At 42.8% G+C, this 16,353-nt stretch overlaps 1 protein-coding gene across 1 annotated transcript in view; it reads left to right on the plus strand.

Moving 5' to 3' along the window:
- KIF1B (kinesin family member 1B) overlaps nucleotides 1-16,353 on the plus strand; it is a 325,658-nt gene that overhangs the window by 155,229 nt on the left and 154,076 nt on the right. The gene's annotated exons all lie outside the window — the stretch shown is intronic.

The raw sequence follows: 16,353 nt of genomic DNA on the forward strand, positions 1-16,353 counted from the left end.
AAACCTTTCCTATTGTGTCAGTCTTGATGCTCCAGTTGGTTCTTCTGTCACTGTTTGCTTGTTCAAGGGGTTGAGCTTTGTCATGTTCAGTCTCTTCGGTTCTCAGGTGGTTACCCTATCGCAAATATCTTTTCCCTGACCTTGAAAATTTTTGCTCAAGTTCAACCCATCTCATGAACATTATCTTAGGTACTGCAGTTGATGAAACCTTACCTACCAGCTCATGTAATAAGACCAAGCGTTTCTGCAGCATTTACTGTGTGCCAACCTATGCCAAGGCCTTTACATTTACGATTTTGTTGTCTTAAGATGGTACGATCATCTTTGTTTTTTTCCAGCAGGTCAGGCTGTGGGATGTGGAGAGGTTAGGTCACTTGCCCAAGGTCACCTGGCCAGTTAGTAGAAGAGCAGGTGTCCAGGCTCCAGAGTCCATGCCCTTAGCCACTACTCTTGAGCACATTTGGACTAAATCAACTTTTTCCTTTTTCCAAAAAATATAATGTATTCCTGTTAACAATTTTAGACAATATAGGTGAAAGAAAGCCAAAATCACCTGTAATCCCACAGTGCAGATAATTGTTAATTTATTTTTTACCAAGTTTATATACATTTATGCCTATACAGTTAATGATATATATTGGCTTCTATTGCCAGTTTTGTTTCTCCATCTCATGAATGTGTATTGTTTCTTTCCTCTCTATCCAGAAGATAAACTCTGCAGAGGCACAGGTTCTGTCGTGTTATTTGCATGCCCCACTCTTTCCCCATGAAGGTAATAAGATGCTGCTTTATTACCCCTGCAGATGTACTCATCGTTTTGAAAATTCAGAATTCGGAGGTTTGAAGGACCTTCTGCCGGCTAGGGCATGTCTCCTACTTGTACTGTCTCTAGGGGGAAGATGTTTGCTATTTCTATTTTTAGAGTCTAAGGCTTGCTATTGTATAGAAACTTGTGACTGCCTTCATTCTGTGAATTATGGATATTAAAATAAGTTCCAAAATATTTTAAAAGTAGGTCTTGGCTACAAGGAAGATGGCCAAACAGGAAGGAGGATCTGAGAATCAGAGGAGCAGAAGAGAAATGATCCTGAAGAGAAAGATGATTAAAATAGCTTCTTAGTCGTTTTGTGACTCACTATTGTGTGGGTTTTTAAACGGAGTTGATAAGAATATCTTTTGAAAAAATAGCCAAGCACGTTATTTTGTTCACATTTTGTAACCTTTGGGTTTGGTACATAAAATAGTGAATTTCAGTGTTTGTGTTGAGGTGCTAAGGGGAGATAAATAGGCCCTATCTGACTAGGTAACTTTTTTTTTTTTTTTTTTTTAATTTATTTTTGGCTGCTTTGGGTCTTCATTGCTGCGCGCAGGCTTTCTCTAGTTGGGGCGAGCGGAGGCTACTCTTTGTTGCGGTGTGCAGGCTTCTCATTGCGGTGGATTCTCTTGTTGCAGAGCACGGGCTCTAGGTGCACAGGTTTCAGTAGTTGCAGCACACAGGCTCAGTAGTTGTGGCGCACGGGCTTAGCTGCTCCGCAGCATGTGGGATCTTCCCAGCCCAGGGCTCGAACCCGTGTCCCCTGTACTGGCAGGCAGATTCCTAACCACTGCGCCACCAGGGAAGTCCTAGGTAACTTTTTGATTGAAGGAAACATCCATAGTATGAGCTTGACGTTTGGATCAGCTGGCATTGGGCTAAGGAAGTCACCCTTGGTTGATAAATAATGTGCATTTTATGAGCATTTTCTATGTACAAGCCACTCTCATATATTAATTCGTTAACTCCTCAACAGTTGTGTAAAGGGAATAGGGAAGTGGCATATGAATCTAGGCCATCTGGGCTTCAGGCTCTGATCCCTTCACCACTCCTGCTGTGTGGCAGTTCAGTGGTCCCTCAGTATCTGCAGGAGGTTGGTTCCAGGACCTCAAGAGATACCAAAATCTGCAGATGCTCAAGTTTGTTATATAAAATGGTGTAGTGTTTGCTTATAACCTTTCCATGTACTTTAGATTACTTATAATATCTAATGCAGTGTGAATAGTTGTAAATACAATGTAAATAGTTGATGGCGGGCGACAAATGCAAGTTTTGCCTTTCTGGAACTTTCTGGAGTCTTCAAACCGTGGCTGGTTTAATCTGGATGTGGAACCCGCGTGTACAGAGGGCCAACTGTATTCCAGAATGGTCCAAGTTCATAATGGCAAAGGAGATATGGAGAAGCAGCATAGCATTCCAGAAGGCACTTTGGCCTTGGGGTCAACTCTAGACTCAACCCTCATTTTATTTTATTTTTTATTTTTAAAAATTTTTTATACCGCAGGTTCTTACTAGTTATCTGTTATATACATAATAGTGTATATATTGTCAATCCCAATCTCCCAGTTCATCCCACCACCATCACCACTCCCCCCCACTTTTCCCCCTTGGGGTCCATACATCTGTGTCTCTGTTTCTGCCCTGCAAACTGGTTCATCTGTACCATTTTTCTAGATTCCACATATATGCATTAATATATGATACTTGTTTTTCTCTTTCTGACTTACTTCACTCTGTATGACAGTCTCTAGGTCCATCCACGTCTCTACAAATGACCCAATTTTGTTCCTTTTTATGGCTGAGTAATATTCCATTGTATATATGTACCACATCTTCTTTATCCATTCGTCTGTCAATGGGCATTTAGGTTGCATGACCTGGCTATTGTAAATAGTGCTGCAATGAACATTGGGGTGCACGTGTCTTTTTGAATTATGGTTTTCTCTGTGTATATGCCCAGTAGTGGGATTGCTGTGTCATATGGTAATTCTATTTTTAGTTTTTTAAGGAACCTCCATACTGTTCTCCATTCAACCCTCATTTTAAATAGTTAAATAACTTCAGTCTCACAGCTTTCAATATCAGACACTCACTGTTGACCCCCAAATTTGTATCTCCAGCCCAGACCTCCCTCCTGTACTGCAGACACTGGACACCTCAGATGTCTAAAAGACCCTTGGAATTCACATATCTAAATCAAGTTCCTTATATTTCACCCCAAACCTGATCCTCTTAGTCTCCCCATCACAGTAAATGTCAACTCTATCCTTCCAGTTTTGTCAGTTCAAAACTTTGGGATCATCCTTTACTCCTCTGTTTTACTCTTTTCCTATTCAGTCTGCCCACAAATTTCTCAGCTCTGCCTATAAAATATACCCAGAATTCAACTGCTTCTCGCCAGGTCCACTGCCGTTATTGGTCTGAGTCGTCATGCGCGGTGTTCTAGATTACTGCAACAGCATCATAACTGGTCTCCCTGTTCGTCCCTTGTCCTTTCTCAAAACAGCAGCTGAAACAGTCTTGTTAAAACTTAACTAAGGTTATGTCACTTCTGTGCTCAAAACCCTCCAGTGGCTTCCTAATCCCCTCAGAATAAAAGAAGCCCTTACACTGGCCTAGAAGGCAGTACCCACCCACCACATTATCCCTTTGACCTCATATCCTGTAACCTCCCCTAAGGCCAACCACTAAGCCACCCTGGCCTCACTGTCCTCCTTAAACTGTAGACACGCTCTCCACCCCTCCTAGGGCCCTGGTGCTCGCGGCTCCCTCTACAAGGAATCTTCTTCCCACAGAGAAATACATGGATTACTCACTCGCTTATTTGCTTGAGGTCTTTACTCAAAAATCAGGGACTTCCCTGGCAGTCTAGTGGTTAAGACTCCGAGCTTCCCCTGCAGCGGGCAAGGGTTCGATCCTTCGTCGGGGAACTAAGATCCCACATGCCGCACGGTGTGGCCAAAAAAAAAAAAAATCACCTTTTCGAGCCCTTCCTTGTTCACTCTTTTTATTTATTTATTTTTTATGAATTTATTTATTTTTGGCTGTGTTGGGTCTTTGTTGCTGCACGTGGGCTTTCTCTAGTTGCGGCGAGCGGGGGCTACTCTTCGTTGCGGTGCGCAGGCTTCTCATTGCGGTGGCCTCTCGTTGCAGAGCACGGGCTCCAGGCGCATGGGCCTCAGCAGCTGTGGCATGCGGGCTCATTAGTTGTGGCTCGCGGGCTCCAGAGCGCAGGCTCAGTAGTTGTGGCGCACGGGCTTAGTTGCTCCACAGCATGTGTGATCTTCCCGGACCCGGGCTTGAGCCTGTGTCCCCTGCATTGGCAGGCAGATTCTTAACCACTGCACCACCAGGGAAGTCCCTGTTCACTCTTTTTTAAAATTGCAGTTCATTCACCCACTTTTGCTGTGCTTTGCTAGTCCCTTTCTTTGCATTTTTCTCCTTAGCATTCATCATTATCTAACAGTCTATATCTACTGTTTTCCTGATTACACTCTATTTCTCCCCACTAGAATGTATGCCCCATGAGGGCAGAGATTTTAGTCTGTTATGTATCCCCAGCACCTAGAAGAGTTCCTAGCACAGAGTAAATTCTCAATATGTTTGTCGAATGAATGATCTCTTCATATATTTGTTTGTCATTCCAGTTGTGTCAGTTATCTATCGCTGCATAACCAAATACCCCCAAATTTAGTGGCTTGATACAATAACAGTGATTTTATCTCCCATGATTCTGGAGGTCCCAAGAGCAAGCACCCGCAAAGACCAAATAGAAGCTGTGCTGCCTTTTACAACTCAGGTTTGGAAGTAACATAGGGGCCCTTCTGCCTTAGTCACGAGCCCACCCGGATTTAAGGGGAAAGAACATACAGCCCAACCTCATGATGGGAAGACATTAACATCACACTGTAAGAAAAGCATCTGGGATGGGAGATGTTGTTCTGGCCATCTTGCAAAATAAGATCTGCCATATTCCCTCTCTGGTAACAATTTACACTCTTCCTAATTCATCCCTTCCTCTAAGACTCCCAAATTTCATCCCATTATGACATCAGCTTGAAGTCCATTGTCTTGTCCTTCAAAGCAAGCCTAGGTATAGATGAGCCTCCTCAGATCTGATTCTTTGGGTACCATCGAGTGCTATTCCTCTGGACCCAAAGATATGTGAACTAAAGATACAAGTTATCTCCACACATGGAGAACATATAATGATGGGCCAGCCATAGAAAAACCATTATAGATGCTCCTGTTCAAAAAGTTGGCAACTGGGAACATGCATGAGTCACTGGTCCATAGTAATTTGGAAATCCAGTTAGGCGTGTGTTGCCACTTCCTTGCTCAGGGATCAATCCTACAGCCTGTGAACTGTTCACCAAGGCTCTCACTTCCACCTTCTGGACTCTTGGTTTCTGCCTCCGAATCTTTTCTTTCTTTTCCACAAGAAAACTGAATTGCAACTAAGTACCCTTCCTCGTTTCTTTCCTGCTTGTGAAGAGATTGGGTTCCAGAGTCTCTTTTCATGTTGTACCTTTTCTGTCCCTTTTCATTTAAGCTGGAGGTACTTTCCTCAAAACAGTTCTCTTAAAATTGTGTGGGTTTTCTATGAATCTTCTTGGGGTTTACTCTTCCAGACAAAAGCCACAACCACAAATGTCTTCATGAGAAACTCTTCTCTATTTTGAATTTCTTGTGAAACCCTTAAATCTTTCTGAGATCTTAACAGAGGATTTTACAGTCATGTTCTCGACCTCATCTTTAAATGTTTACCTGACAGTGATCTCTACTTAATTTCTGCCCAGAAGCCATTCTTCCGTAGGCAATGAGAAGCCAAGTGACACATTCATTACTCCTGCCTTGAAATTTCCTTACCTCGGTCATTGAGTTCACTAGGTACATTTCTTCTCTTCACGTTACCACAGATGACAGAGTTGCCAAAATTTCCACCACTCCATAGAAAGCGTTCCCTTTCCTCCAGCTTCCAATAACATTTACTCACTTCGCTTTAAAGCCTCTTAGATGCCCTGTAGGCCTCACTAATAGTCTCCTCAATGTCCTCTGCCTGCCATTCAGTCCCAAAGCCAATGCCCCGTAATTTAGGCCTGGTTACAATCGCACCCACTTCCAGGACCTAAATCTTGCTGCTAAACAGATTTAATGGCTTAAAACATTAGTTATTATTTAATGATTATCTATCATGGTTCTGGGTTGGCCTGAGCTCAACAAGGCAGTTCTCACTCAGGGACTCTTAGGCCATTACAATCATAGTGGCTGAGGCTGGAGTCATTGTAAAGGCTTCCTCATTCACATCTGGCTGTTGGCTGGGACCCGGCTGGGACCCAACTGGGAGTGTTGGCTGGGACGCAACTGGGACTGTTGGCTGGAACACCTACACATGGCCTCCCTGGGGCTTTTGGCTTCACATACCAGGTTCTAAGAGCTAGCACCCCAAGAGGACCCAGCAGAAGTTGGTTTTTTATGACCTAGCAGCCTCGGAAGTCATATACAGTCGCAGGCCTGCCCAGGTTCAAGGGGAAGGAACACAGACCCCACCTCTCAATGGGAGGAATTCCAGTGTCACGTTTTAAAAACAGCATGTGTTGGGCTTCCCTGGTGGCGCAGTGGTTGAGAATCTGCCTGCTAACGCAGGGGACGCGAGTTCGAGCCCTGGTCTGGGAAGATCCCACATGCCGCGGAGCAGCTGGGCCCGTGAGCCACAATTACTGAGCCTGCGTGTCTGGAGCCTGTGCTCCGCAACAAGAGAGGCCGCGATAGTGAGAGGCCCGCGCACAGCGATGAAGAGTGGCTCCCATTTGCCACAACTAGAGAAAGCCCTCGCACAGAAACGAAGACCCAACATAGCCATAAATTAAAAATAAATAAATAAATAAAAACAGCATGTGGGGGACTTCCCTGGTGGTCCAGTGGTTAAGACTCCGCGCTCCCAATGCAGGGGGCCCGGGTTTGATCCCTTGTCAGGGAACTAGATCCCGCATGCCACAACTAAAAGAGCCTGCATGCCGCAACGAAGATACGGCGCAGCTAAATAAATAAATTAAATAAATAAATATTTTAAAAAAACAAAACAAAACAGCATGTGCATGGGAGATCTCATTGAGCCATCTTAGAAAATGCAATCATCCGCACAGTTTTCCCCCGTCTGTAAAATGACAATTCTGTGTTTTCCTGCCCCTTTTCTTGCTGTTTTGTAGGCATTCTTTTGTATTTTCTAGAATTTACTCCCTAGTCAGTTTTAGATGTTGGGAATATCTTCCGCCAATCTGTTATCACTCTGATAGATTTGTTGTAATCTTCTTTTTTTGAGTGGAAGTTCTGAATGTTAGTACTGTTGTATCTACCTATATTTTTATTTATGGATTTTTAGAGGTTACATTCACATAACATACAATTAACCATCTTTCTTTTTTTTTAATTGGGGTACAGTTGTTTTACAATGTTGTGTTAGTTTCTACTGTACAGTGAAGTGGAGTTCCCTGTGCTATACAGCAGGTTCTAATTAGTTATCTATTTTATACATATTAGCGTGTATATGTCAATCCCAGTCTCCAAATTCATCACCCCCCATCCCCCGCTTTCCTCCCTTGGTGTCCATACGTTTGTTCTCCACATCTGTGTCTCTATTTCTGCCTTGCAAAATGGTTCATCTGTACGATTTTTCTAGATTCCACGTACATGCGTTGGTATACGATACAATTAACCATCTTAATGTTTAAAACTCAGTGGTGTTGGACTTCCCTGGTGGCGCAGTGAAGAATCGCCTGCCAATGCAGGGGACACCGGTTCGAGCCCTGCTCCGGGAAGATCCCACATGCCGCGGAGCAACTAAGCCCGTGGGCCACAACTACTGAGCCTGTGCTCTAGAGCCCACGAGCCACAACTACTTAAGCCTGCGTGCCTAGAGCCCGTGCTCCGCAACAAGAGAAGCCACCGCAAGTGAGAAGCCGCACACTGCAACGAAGAGTGGCCCCCGCTCGCCGCAACTAGAGAAAGCCCGTGCACAGCAACGAAGACCCAATGCAGCCAAATTAATTAATTAATTAATTTAATTTTTTAAAAAATTGAGTGGTGTTTGGTGTATTCACAGTGTTGAGCAATGACCAGCTTTTTCAAGTTTCAAAACCATGAATGTGGTTTCAGGACTTTACATTTTTTTAATTTAATCTTTTTTTTAAGTTTTTTTTTAACGTGGACCATTTTTAAAGTCTTTATTGAATTTGTTACAATATTGCTTCTGTTTTATGTTTTGGTTTTCTGGCCGAGAGTCTTATGGGATCTCAGCTCCCCAACCAGGGATCGAACCCGCACCCCCTGCATTGGAAGACAAAGTCTTAAACACTGGACCGCCAGGGAAGTCCCTAATTTAATCTTCTGAATAAGAAATACGTACAGGGAATTCCCTGGTGGTCCAGTGGTTAGGACTCCATGCTTTCGCTGCTAAGGGCGAGGGTTCAATCCCTGGTTTGGAAACTAAGATCCTGCAAGCCAGGTGGAGCAGCCAGAAAAAGAACAAGAAATACAAGAAATACCTGCCTCCTCATTTCCACCCCAGTCCTCCAGCCTTCCAATATCCCTCCCACTGCTGTTACCAGTTTTCTTTTTCAACAGAAATGGTAGTACTACACTGTCTGCTTCTTGCTTTTTTCCATGTAAAGTATACCTTGGAATCCTTTTTTTTTCTTCCAGCAGCACAAATATTCTATTATTACTAAGTCATCTATTGATAGCACTTGGGCTGATTGCAATCTGGGTTACCTCAAGCAGTGCAGCAGTGAACTACCTTGTAAATACATCATTGTATGCATGCAAACATATGTTAAGATATATTCCTAGCAATGGAATTAGATGATTAAAGAGTATATAAAATTCCAATTTTGCTATATATGGGGATGTACCATTTACCGTCTCACCAGCAGTATATGAGACACCCTTTTGGGAGGTGGTTAGGGAAGGTCTCTCTGAAAAAGCATCATTTAAAAATCTTGAAAGCAGGGAATTACCTGGCAGTCCAATGGTTAGGACTCGGCGCTTCCTCTGCAGGGGGACCAAGTTCGATCCCTGGTCAGGGAACTAGGATTCCATGAGCCACACAGCCAAAAAGAAAAAAATCTTGAAAGTAATGGAGAGAGGCCTGCAAAGATCTGTGGGAAGAGTGGTCCAGACTATGGAAACATACAAATGCAGAAGCTGCGGCTGGAGTTCTCTTGGTATGTTTAAGGAACAGCAAGGAGGCAAGTGTGCTGGAGGGAAGTAAGCAAGGCTGTGAGTAGTAGGAGATGAGGTTAGAGAAATTGAGAGGGCTGGAGAGATGGTGGCTACACATGATAGGCCATCGCAAAGACTATGCTTTTACCTTGAGTGAGAACGATTGGTATTGAAAGGTGTGAGCAGAAGAGTGACACTACCCAACACTCATTCGTGTTATCAACTCTGGCTACTGTGGAAAACAGATGGAAAAGGGGATGGCAGGTGTAAAAACAAAGACATGAGGGCACCCAGTGGAAGGCTATTGCAGCAATTCAGGAAAGAATGATGGGAAGCTTAGACCAGGGCAGTGGCAGCAGAGGTGTGAAGTGTGGAGACTCTGGACATATTTTGAAGGTACAGTCAAAAGATTTGTCAATTGCCTGGATGTGAGAATGAGAGAAAAAAGGGGATTAAATATGGCCCTAAAATTTTAGCTTGAACAGCTTGAGAGATGAAGTTGCCATTTACTTACAAGGGGAAGACTGAAACAAGAGTAAATTGAGGTACGGAAACTCAGTTGCTTCGTTTTGTTCATTTTATTTTATTTTTTAAAATTAATTTAATTTATTTTTGGCTGCGTTGGGTCTTCGTTGCTGCGCACGGGCTTTCTCTAGTTGCGGCGAGCGGGGGCTACTCTTCGTTGTGGTGCACAGGCTTCTCATTGCTGTGGCTTCTCTTGTTGTGGAGTACGGGCTCTAGGCATGTGGACTTCAGTAGTTGTGGCACGCGGGCTCAGTAGTTGTGGCGCACGGGCTTAGTTGCTCCGTGGCACGTGGGATCTTCCCGGACCAGGAATCGAACCGGTGTCCCCTGCATTGGCAGGTGGATTCTTAACCACTGCGCCACCAGGGAAGTCCCTATATTAATATATTTAATTTAATATATTTAAATCTGACTTTTCTTGATCAATATTACGTCATAAGAATGAGTGTAGTCAGTATTGCTGCATTACCTATGATTCATTCATTTTCATTGCTATATATATTTCATTGTTTAAATATACCAAAATAGGGCTTCCCTGGTGGCACAGTGGTTGAGAATCTGCCTGCTAATGCAGGGGACACGGGTTCGAGCCCTGGTCTGGGAGGATCCCACATGCCGCGGAGCAACTAGGCCCGTGAGCCACAACTACTGAGCCTGCGCGTCTGGAGCCTGTGCTCCACAACAAGAGAGGCCGCGATAGTGAGAGGCCCGCGCACCGCGATGAAGAGTGGCCCCCGCTTGCCGCAACTAGAGAAAGCCCTCGCACAGAAACGAAGACCCAACACAAGCCATAAATAAATAAACAAATAAATAAAAATTAAATATACCAAAATATTTTTTATCCATTTTACTGTTGATGGACACTTGTAGCTCCAGTTTGGAACTACTATTAATAATGTAGCTATGAACATTCTTGAATATGTTTCAGGGTCCATTTGATGTTGATTTTTGGATCTTGGATTTTTGTCAAATGCATTTTCTGCGTCTATTGAGATGTTAATATAGTTTGGGGTTTTTTTAGGCTGTTAATGTGATGAATTACACTGATTAATTTTTGAATGTTAAACCTTGCCATCCTGGGAGAAATCTCACTAGGACGTCATGTATTATTTTTTTCATATATTGTTTGACTCAATTTGCTAAAATTTTGTTGAGTTTTTACATCTCTCTATATCTATTCTATATCTATATCTAATATAATCAATATTTATATTGGTTTATAGTTTTTCTTTTCTTATAATACCTTTTTCTGGTTTTAGTAACTTCCTCACTGACTTTTTCTCTGTATTTGAGATGCCAATGTTCAAAGTCACTATACCGTATAAATCAGTGATTTAGCATTATAACTTATGATGCCATTTCTCTTTCTCTCTCTCTCTATGTATATACATATACACATATTTTTCTAAATGTTTCCCCTCTTAGTCCCTTCTTGGAGTCTTCTAGTGGAGTTTCTCAGTCTTATCTTCTGACTCACTAATTCCTTCTTCGTATGCATTTTTCTGTTGGACCCTGTATCTCCAATTAGTTTTTTTAAATAACTGCTTATTTCATTACTTATTACCAATAGCCTATCTCTTTGAAGATATTTATTATGCTTATTGGAAATTTTTATTGTGTCTTAGTCCATTAATTCTGCTTCCTCTGATATAAGTTGTTCAGTTTATGGTCTCTGATTTATGTTATAGCTGTTTTGCTTCTTAAATGTATAGTTATTTTCTCATGAGCTCATATTCCTTTGGGTACTATAAGTTACCTGGATGGTAATGGTAATGTGTAGTGAGCAGGGCTAAAGCTCAGGCCCTAGTCTGTGCCCTCCTGCTGAGTGAGTGTACGTGTGTGTGTGTGTGTGTGTGTGTGTGTGTGTGTGTGTGTTGGGGGGTGCATCTCAGATGGTAAAGTTGGTGGCATTACATTATAGGTCTCATGAGTCCCCATTTGTCATCCCAACAGGTCACACTGCCCTTCAAGAAAACTTCTTGTTGGAATTCCCTGGTTGTCCAGTGGTTAGGACTCAGTGCTTTCACTGCCAGGGCGAGGGTTCAGTCCCTGGTCAGGGGACCAAGATCCTGCAAGCCGCATGGTGCGGCCAAAAAAAAAAAAAAGAAAACTTCTTGTACCTCTTCCCCAGCACTGCTCTTACTGTGGTTATAATCACCTGGTCCTTTGGGCATGGAGGAGGAGAAGGGAACAGGAGAAGAGGGTCAGGCTGCCATCACCTCCTATCCCAGAGCGTAATTACCTTGTGTCTCCTTACGGATTTCTCAGTTTTTATATAGTTTCTCAGTCTCTTCCTCACTCTCTATTCAGGCCCCTCCATGGCTGGGTTCAGTGGTGTTGATTACAGCCTCATCTAATTCGCCCAAGAACCCTTGCGGTAGATACTACAGTTGCCCCTCGGTATCTGCAGGGGATTGGCTCCAGAACTCCCACGGATACCAAAATCCACAGATGCTCAAGTCCCTTATATAAAATGGTGCAGTGCAGCCGGCCATCCTTGTCCACGGGTTCCACATCTGCATGTACAGAGGGCCGACTGGATTATCCATCTCATCCTACAGATGAAGGAACTGAGATTCAGAGGGGTTATGTTACTTGCCTGCCACTACACAGGTGCTAATTGAAAACACTGAGGCTCACCAATTTCTCCCTGTAAGGTACTCTTTGGAGTACTTTGTATCAAAAAATAAAGAAACATGTGCAAGAGCTTTGCTTCAGTTGTTTTGAAACCCTGGGGATCCTGGGATGAAAAGAGGAACGTTGGTGCAGCTCTTTTCCAGGAGACTGTCTCCTTTAAATCTTCTGTCCTCTTGTGTCATGTATCACTTTTTATGGTGGTTTAAATTATTTACGCCGTTTTGTGGAAATCTAAGCACGTTGGATAAATTGCCACTAATTGAAAGGTAGAAAGCGGACAGGCAGGCTGGATTGTGATTAAAAAACAAAAACGAAAACATGGTATCTCCAACCCCGTGACATGTTGAAGTTCTTTCAGTGCAAGGTGTGTGTGTGCGTGTGTGTGAAAGAGACAGAGACAGACAGACACACAGAATGCGCTGTTGTCAGAGCTTGTCTCGTCTGCAGGCCTCTCTGCTCACTTCACTGGTGGGTTGATAGCCTTTGGAGATGATTTCTGTAGCTTTCAGTGTCCTTGTGAAATGAGTGTGTTACCTGTCAACATTACATGGATGGAAAGAAATGGCTGATGTAATGGCTTTCAAAAAAAAAAAAAGACTTTGAGCTCTTATAAAGACAAGCACATTATGAAGAAATAGGGTTAATTTTGAGCTCTAAGTACAGAGTCAGCTGTTTATATAAATAGCGTAGATCTAAATGCTTACCTTCTTCCTTAGAGACGCCTTGTCTTAAAGGCTGTGCTTTATCATGCTTTCAAACCACAATGTACTGAGGCTGTTAGTAATGCGAAAACATTTTTCTTTTCCAGTTGACTTCTTTAGGATGATTGAGAAATACTGTGGCAGCCAAGGGGACCTCATCAGTTCTCTGCACGCTTGCTGCTTTGTGCCCATAAATCTGGGTCGAGAACAACATTTAATTTAGAGCATTGCAGACCACCCTGCTATTCTGACCACTTATCTCAAAACTTTGTGCATATTCATTTAAATGGCCAAAAAAAGGGGGGAAAGGAGGTAAGATGAATCAAGTTGGTGGATTTGGAGACACACACTGATGACTATAAGAGGCTCAGAGTATAAACTAGAAGTTTAATGAGTGTTAAAGAGATGAAGGTCTTGTTCCTACAGAGAAAAATGTGGGCTCATTTGCAGATTAGGGTTAAATTCAAACGCCCAATCCTAACTTTCCCATTAGCTGATTTGCCTGGGAACTCCAACAGTCAGGAAGGTATCATCTTTTCTCTTTTTACAAATTGTTTCTTCTCCTTGAAGTGCACACATTCTTGGCTGTGATGCAGGTATGACCTAATTTCGATGTAAAGTGTGTGGGAGAATGAACTTTTAAAGTCACACTTCTAAAGCTGAGATGTTTGCGGTAGAGAGAATGGATTTGGTTGAATCAACCAGAATGCTACCCTGCTTTTGATGGAATTCCAATTTTTCTTCTCCTTCCTTTTTTGATAGTTAGTACTTCGTCACTGTCTGTCTGTTTTATATATTATAAGGGGTGTTCCGTGCTGTGCTGAAGAGCGTAGCGTTTGGAGCCAGATGTTCATGGATTTGAATCCTGACTCTATCACCACTTATTAACCATGACCATGAATAAATTACTTAATCTCTGCATGAGTTTTCTGTGGCCGCTATAACAAATTACCACAAACTAGTTGGCTTAGAGTAAGAGAATTTTATGCTCTCACATTTCTGGAGGCCAGAATTCCGAAATCTGTATCACTGGGCTGAAAAATCAAAGCACTGGCCAGGCCATGCTGCTTCTGGAGGCTCTTGCCTCTTCCGGCTTGGGGAGACTGCTTCCTTGGCTTGTGACTGCATCGCTCCAGTCTCCGCCTCTGTGGTCACACTCCCTTCCCCACTTTTTTTTTTTTTTTTTTGCTGCACCGCGCGCGAGGCATGTGGGATCTTAGTTAGTTCCCTGACCAGGGATCGAACCCACATCCCCTGCGTTGGAAGCTCAGAGCCTTTACCACTGGACCGCCAGGGAAGTCCCTTTTTTTTTTTCCTCACTTCTGTATGTGTAGTCAAATCTCCCTCTGCCTTCCTCTCATGAGGATACACATGCTTGCATTTAGGGCCCATTTTTGATAATCTAGGATAATCTCCTGGCCTCAAAACACTAAATTTATATCTACAAAGACCCTGTTTCCATATAAGGTAATACTTAGAGTTTCCAGGGATTGGGACCTGGTACCGTTGGGAGGCCATTTACCAGTCTCCACAACTTCTCTGAGTTTCCTTATATGTGAATTTGCAACAAGAAGAGTACCTGTTTTATAGACTGTTGTGAAGATCAAATGAAATAATGTGGAGTGCTTAATACAGTTCTTGGTTTATAGTAAATGCTCAATAAATACCAACTGCTATCATCACTGGCACCATCATCATTACCATCTGTTTAAACTCTTGGTCTCTCTGGAGAGGAAGGAAAAAATCCAGTAAGTACAGAAGGCCAAGGTATTAGAACCTGAAAGTTCTTTAGAACTCATCTACTCTAACCGCCTTACTTAATGATCAAAAACTGAAGTCTAGAGATATTGACTTGCTCACGATCCCATAGCTTGGATGAAGCAGGTGTATTTCATCATAACATTTTAGATACTGTGACTGTAATCAGTAGATACGGAAACAAGGGAAAGGAGAAATAAGCTCACTTAAAGGAAGAGAGAAGGAGTCAATGAGCTTGTTTTTGACTCAATGTGACTATGGTTTTATAATTATTAATATGACAGTGCACTGGACATTATGCTTTACACTCACACTTTTTCTTTTTTTGTTTTTGGGCCACGCTGCGCGGCTTGCAGGAATTTAGTTCCCTGACCAGGGATTGAACCCTGACCCTCAGCAGTGAAGGTGCTGAGTCCTAACCACTGGACCACCAGGGAGTTCCCTACACTCACACTCTGATTTGATTCATACAATGTAAAGAGTGAATTAGGTATTATCTTCACTCCTATTTTAGAGATGAGGAAACCAAGGGTTATGTGCTCAAGGGCACATAGCAAGTGACAGAATTAGAATCCAAACAGTTGGATTGTAAAGGCCAGGTGCTCTCAACCCCTCTCTACTTCCTCTTTGCAGTAGATGCTTTCTCTCAGCAGGAATTATATATTCATCTCAAGTGGTTGTGCTCTAAGCAAGGGTAACAAAGTGCAGTTCCCGTGAGGCACTGTCTGAAAGCTGGAGCTTTGGGCCAAGCTATGTCTTCAGGATAGTCTCCTTGGAATGGGGATTTGGGAATGATGGCGATGAAGGGGTCATCTGACACATCATGACTCTGCTGAGCCCCGTTCACCTGGACATCATGCTCCCAGCTCTCCGTTTTGCCTAGAGTGTCCCTCCTGGCAGCTGGTGTCTCTCTGGAGCTGTAGGGAGCCCATTTCAGGCACCGTCTTCTTCCCATGTGTTCTAGGGCCATCTGTCACTGGCACAGCAATTGCCAGAAACAACAATTTGGTTTCCTTAATCATGGCTTTAAGACCAAAGTTAATTGATACAAGGTTGTGCCTAGTTAGTAAAAATGCTTGTTACAGAAAAATTATATGTAAACTGCAATTCAGAAGAGGAGAATCTATGCAGAAGATTCTTATTTGGCTGAAATGATGGATCCCCAGTTAGGACCAGGGGAAAAGCCAGACATATTGATTACAGCTGCCTGTTTTTGCAAAGAGCCAACAGGTGATTAAAACAAAATCTTGCACTAATCATTGGGAACTAAGAGAACACACCACATTAAAATTTCCCATTTCTTTTAGTCTACAAAAATATTGGTGCCTGGTTCTTGATTCATTACTTCTGCATGGATTTTTTTGGCATTTACTGTGTCATCCTCAGGGCCAGGGTGATCATAGCAATTGTGCTAACCTGCATTGTGTTGTATATATTACTTGTTAAACTGATATTCATTTTATATTTAAATGAATTGAGCAGTGGAGAAAAAGGGGGGGAAATGACACCAATTGATTTTGCTACCGCCTTTAACAACTTTAGAGACTGTGGTCCAGGTGGAGACTTTTTTCTTTTCAGGGCTGTCTAGAAGACTACAAACTTATTTTCAAAGGTGTCACTTTTGCCCTACTTGACATGTTTTTGAAATTACTTTTCCAGAATTGTGTTTATATCCTGCAGTATGATTTTGACTATTCT

Source organism: Eschrichtius robustus, chromosome 3 (genome assembly GCF_028021215.1).
Source record: "Eschrichtius robustus isolate mEscRob2 chromosome 3, mEscRob2.pri, whole genome shotgun sequence".
In the NCBI taxonomy this organism is placed as follows: Eukaryota; Metazoa; Chordata; class Mammalia; order Artiodactyla; family Eschrichtiidae; genus Eschrichtius; species Eschrichtius robustus.